The 5529-nt window shown below is 36.8% G+C and overlaps 1 long non-coding RNA gene across 2 annotated transcripts; it reads left to right on the top strand.

The window, feature by feature from the left end:
• Positions 1-475: 475 nt before the first annotated feature.
• On the top strand, positions 476-4027 carry LOC127444010 (uncharacterized). Of its 2 annotated transcripts, XR_007897740.1 has the most exons (5): positions 476-987; positions 2237-2341; positions 2509-2567; positions 2829-2937; positions 3121-4027. It is a non-coding gene; the product is annotated as an uncharacterized LOC127444010 (long non-coding RNA). The 2 variants fall into 2 exon arrangements; XR_007897739.1 differs by lacking the exon at positions 2237-2341 and having other exon boundaries at positions 484-987.
• Positions 4028-5529: the final 1502 nt, after the last annotated feature.

Genomic DNA, 5529 nt, shown 5'->3' with positions numbered 1-5529 from the left:
TGTTAAAACTCTGTATGTTTACTGTTTCAGTACTGTTACGAATGTTGCCTACCTGTATATGCTTACATAAAATACAGCCTATTGTAACAGTACTTGCTAGGAGAAGAAATTAAATAGTAAGCGATTTCAGGTTGAGTTCGGGCTTAAAATCTGATGGTATCGTTCGGGCCGGGTAGGGTCGGGCCACACAGTCTCGGGTACAGGTTGTGTTCTGGTTTGGGTTTCATTTTAAGGCCTGTGCAGACCTCTAGTGTACATCAGTGTAATGTCCGTGCCAGACACATCGCAAAGGTTCCACCATATTCCAACCAGTGTTTAGAACTCACCCAGAGCTGACTAAAATGTCAGAATTGAATGTGAAAATTGGTACCTAATTGCAATTAATAAATGAATGTGTTAAACATTTTTAATTAATCACAAGATTCTGAGAACCCCCTTGCTCTCAGTTGGTGTCCGTGGATCCTAGTTTAGGATTCCTTGAATTAACATACACACAATACTATGTCTCAGCTGTAGATTTAAAGAGAAAAAACTTACAGTAAGATTTATTGTATCAAAAATGTTGTATCTCTTTCAGCTTGGATAAGCAGTGACATATTCACAGTGCAGATAATGTTGACAGAATGTGATAAAATCCACACGCTTAATATTAGTGAATAGGGCTAAAGCCTACAGCCTAATATTAACATGACATTTTTATCACATTACCCTAAAGCCTTAGCACAATAGCAGAGATATGATATTGTATTGAGCAATATGGAGCACTCACTCCTACTCAAGACCACCATTTGCTCACATACACTAACAGCCCACACCAATATACAGAACAGAAGTCAGATCATCCTCGTATCCCTGGGGAAATTATATTTCCACAGGCAAATTACATTGAACAAACCTGACAAATTTATGGCTGTAACTGTGAATGAAGTGAAGGCAAGGAGTTAAAGAATATGTGCTCTGCCACTCTCATCCAGAAACATCAATAATGTAAGTACACTTTTAAAAGTACGTTCCCCAACTCTGCAAATTATTAAACAGAACAAATGTTTTATCAGACTCATGTTACTATGCTTTCTAACTGAAAATGTTGACTATATTGAGACAAAATCAAATATGCTAGGGATATTTAAACTAATATAATGGATGAAATAGACCATGGAAATTGTACAACTCAGTCCGTTCCATATTTGTAGTGCAACCCTTGTGTGTTACCTGTAAAGATTCCACTTGCGTTTCAATGGCAAAAAAGTCAGAAAATACAATGAAGAACATAAGTGAGGGGAGAAGTCTCTATTCACCTATTATCCATACTAAATATAATGTGAAAAGAACAACACGTCAGCTCAAGGAGAGTTTGTCATAAAAAAAAATGATCTTAACTTTAGGGAAGTAGGCTATACCTGGACACAGCAAGAGGACTGAGAAGTGTGAAGTGTAGTAGAATAAAAATACATCAATTTATTTGATTTTTTTTTTTAATTTTCCCCCTTTTTTCTCCCAATTTGGAATGCCCAGTTCCCAATGTGCTTTTTAAGTCCTTGTGGTTGCATAGTGATTTGCCTCAGTCTGGGTGGCAGAGGACAAATCCCAGTTGCCTCTGCGTCTGAGACCATCAATCTGTGCATCTTATCACGTGGCTTGTTGAGTGCATTGCCACGGAGACATAGTGCATGTGGAGGCTTCATGCCATCCACCGTGGCATCCACGCTCAACTCACCACGCACCCCACCGAGAACGAACCACATTATAGCAACCACGAGGAGGTTACCCCATGTGACTCTACCCTCCCTAGCAACCGGGCCAATTTGGTTGCTTAGGAGATCTGGCTGGAGTCACTCAGCATGCCCTGGGATTTGAACTAGCGAGCTAGTGAACTCCAGGGGTAGTAGCTAGCGTAATTAACCACTGAGCTACCGAGGCCCCCCTTACCATTTCTAATGGTATCTGATCTTTTCTGTTGTTATGTTCTGTTTAATTAAATGTTTTAATATGACTATTTATTAAATGTATTAAACACATTAAATGTATTTAATTAATTACATGTATCTCACCCATAATTTTAGATAAAACTAAACTAAATTGAATGGACAAATTGAAAATGAAATAGAAAAAAATAAAAATAAATTCAAATTCAAAATAATAATAGAATGGTTGTAATGACTAACACAGCTTTCAATTTCTTTGGTGTATGTTTGAGTGGAGGGAAAAATCAACAAATAGCTGAAAAAGTCAACAGAAGTGTGTTGAAGGACAGTTTTGGCTTCATAAACCTAAAGCATGTGACATGGAGCATGGGATGACATTCACAAATCCAGGGCACTTTTGGTTTGTGCAAGTCAGGGTAAATGGTTTAATCCTCAAATGTCATCAACAATGTAGTTAACAAGGACAATGCCATCCACCTGTTTGTCCTCCTTCAAAGCACCCCTTAGTGCCCTTAGTGTCTTAAACATTGCTGTCCATGAATAGATACAATGGGGAGTAATTATTGCTTTCCTCTGTCAAAAGGCAGCTAAGGATCCGAAGCAGTCAGTATGGCCGACGCCATCTCAGCGGGGTCTTATGAGGTAAAGTGGATGAACTACTGGCTACACTCACTCACTTACATGAAAATTTACATGATTTTATTGATTTAGAAATCATTTTACACCTATTGGAAAGAATATGTATAGTATTTACAAGTTCATGTATTTACAGTCATGGGAACCTACAATGTTCTCTTCCATATTAGTAAAAAAAAATAAAATAAATAATAATAAAAAAAAATAAAATACTTTAAATGTATACTGAAAAGACTGTCTTTCTTGATGTAATTTTTGTTGTGGCAGGTCAAAGGCTGCTGTGACAGAAGTGGCGCCTCCTCGCAAGTCCTTGCGTCTCTAGGCGGAGACCCTCCCGCTTCCCCCTGAACTCCAAGGTGTATTTACCTATGAACATGTAAGTAACAGACTGCAATGGCTGGCTTAAATTTTATATGTACCAATTTAAAAAAATCACACCAAACTTGGTGCTGGCTGCCTGAGCTCTGTTCTGATGTAGGAGTCAGCCTTCTACTTTCAGTTGTCAATCTTCTACTTTCAGTTGCAGAAGTGGTAACTTTTCATCCATTTTATTTTTCAGGCTTTTTGCAGGTGGTCCAAGGATACAGTTCAAGGTCACTATGACCCTTATGTCCGTCCCATTCTCGTGAATGCGATATCTCCGGAATGCCCCAAGGATGAGATGATTCGATTTTGGTGGTCAAAGGTCAAGGTCACTGTGACACAGCTTATTGTTCTGTTTGTCCTCCAGGACATCGAATCCAGAGAGGCTGAGTTGGGGCAGACAACGATGGTCATCTACGCTGTTCGGGTGCCGGTCCAGGAGACAGACAAATGTTGGCGTGGTACTTGAAGGCGAGGAAGTTCTGCAAGACCTACCAAGTGTCACCCTTGGATGTGTGATGCTTTTTGGACTGATCTGCATGCTTAAATTAAGCTACCCCAAGGACATCAAGTCTACATTTTAAGTTTTCCAGAAAATCCTGATGGAACTGGACCCATCCAAGCTTTCACCAAAAGTCCAAGCATTGAAAGTTAAGTTGCTCAAGTGATTAAACAAGATACATTTCAGTGTTTGGAAATCGATGTTTTTCTTAATTACAAAAATAATTTCCATACGTTCTTGATTATTTACAAATCACAATATAGCGATACTAGAGGTGGTCAGTTCTGTGCATTTTCAAAAGTAATTTTCACATGCATAATTGTTTATAAAAATGTTCTTCCTATTTGCCTACAACCACTTTATCTGCTCTCAATTGCATTTGAAAGTTGTTCTGTCATTCAAGAGTTGTAGAAGCCTGGGTTAGATTGCTTTGATTTACTACTTAAGAAAATCTGTCAACCACCTGGTGGTTAGCAACATGGTTATCCACTCCAGGATAACGTTCCATTTCTCTGTTCATGATGAGTTTATTAAAGCTTTTGACCACTGGCCTTGATAGGACTTGTTGTATTTTCAAGATTCTGTGTTTAACAATAAATTGTTAAATGCAACAAAATGGTCTGATTTATTTTAATGTACTTATTTTCTATGTATTGTAGTTATTGTTGTAGGTGTGGGGTGAATGGAAAAATTATAAAAAAAAAAAAAAAAAAGGAGAAATATTTGCTTATAAATTTAATATGTATTGGGTATTAATAAGTACATAAATGTGATGTATTTTGAGTAAATTGGGTTTATTCCCTAAATCTGGCTATTATGCATTTCAAATAAATAGGTTTTATTATTATTGAATACATAAACCTGGTTATTATGCATTTCAAACTAATAGGTTTTATTAATATTGAATACATAAACTTGGTTATTATGCATTTCAAACTAAGAAGTTGTATTAATATTTAATACATAAACCTGGTTATTATGCATTTCAAACAAATAGGCTTTATTACGCTGACAAATAAACATTACATTAAGTTTATTAGTTTGTTTATATTAAAACTATGTAATGCAAAAGAATGGAAATTTTATATGCAATTAAATTACATAAATCTTACAAATTAGGCTTAAATATTGAGTGTATGCTTTCACTCTGAAACCATTTTGAAGTTTGAGCAGGATACTAATCATAACGTGAATATGAAATGCAACAGTTATTGTTGCATTTATATTGACAAATTGTTTTTCTTAGTTGTGAAGGTTAAAATAAGCTTAAAATATTGATGCTGAGTTTATGGTTACAATTAATTAATAATTAATTCAGATTCATGAATAGATTAATTTGGACTCGGACTCGACTCGATTGTTTAAAGACTCGGACTTGACTCAGACTCGACTAAGGTGGACTCGAACCCAACACTATATATATATATATATATATATATATATATATACATACACTGTATATATATATATATATATATATATATATATATATATATATATATATATATATATATATATATATACACTCACTGAGCACTTTATTAGGAACACTATGGTCGTAATAAAGTGCCAGACGTGGTTTTTTGCTGTTGTAGCCCATCCGCCTCAAGATTTGATGTGTTGTGCATTCTGAGATGCTATTCTGCTCACTACAGTTGTACAGAGTGGTTATCTGAGTTACTGTAGCCTTCCTGTCAGCTCGAACCAGTCTGGCCATTCTCCGTTGACCTCTCTCATTTACAAGGCGTTTCTGTCAGCTCAAATGATTGTTTGTGCCAGACGGGCTGTTTGAGTATTTCTGTTACTGCTGATCTCCTGGGATTTTTACACACAACAGTTTCTAGAGTTTACTCAGAATGGTGCCAAGAAACTAACAAAAAACAAACAAACATCCAGTGAGTGGCAGTTCTGTGGAGAGAGGTCAACTGAGAATGGCCTGACTGGTTTGAGCTGACATTGCAGTGAGCAGAAGAGCATCCCAGATTGCACAACACATCGAGCCTTGAGGCGGATGGGCTACAACAGCAGAAGACCATGTCGGGTTCCACTTCTGTCAGCCAAGAACAGAAATCTGAGGCTGCAGTGGGTACAGGCTCATCAAAA

Source organism: Myxocyprinus asiaticus, chromosome 7 (genome assembly GCF_019703515.2).
Source record: "Myxocyprinus asiaticus isolate MX2 ecotype Aquarium Trade chromosome 7, UBuf_Myxa_2, whole genome shotgun sequence".
In the NCBI taxonomy this organism is placed as follows: Eukaryota; Metazoa; Chordata; class Actinopteri; order Cypriniformes; family Catostomidae; genus Myxocyprinus; species Myxocyprinus asiaticus.
The sequence above is the reverse complement of the archived record's forward strand: the minus strand, read 5'-3'. Positions and strand labels throughout refer to the sequence as shown.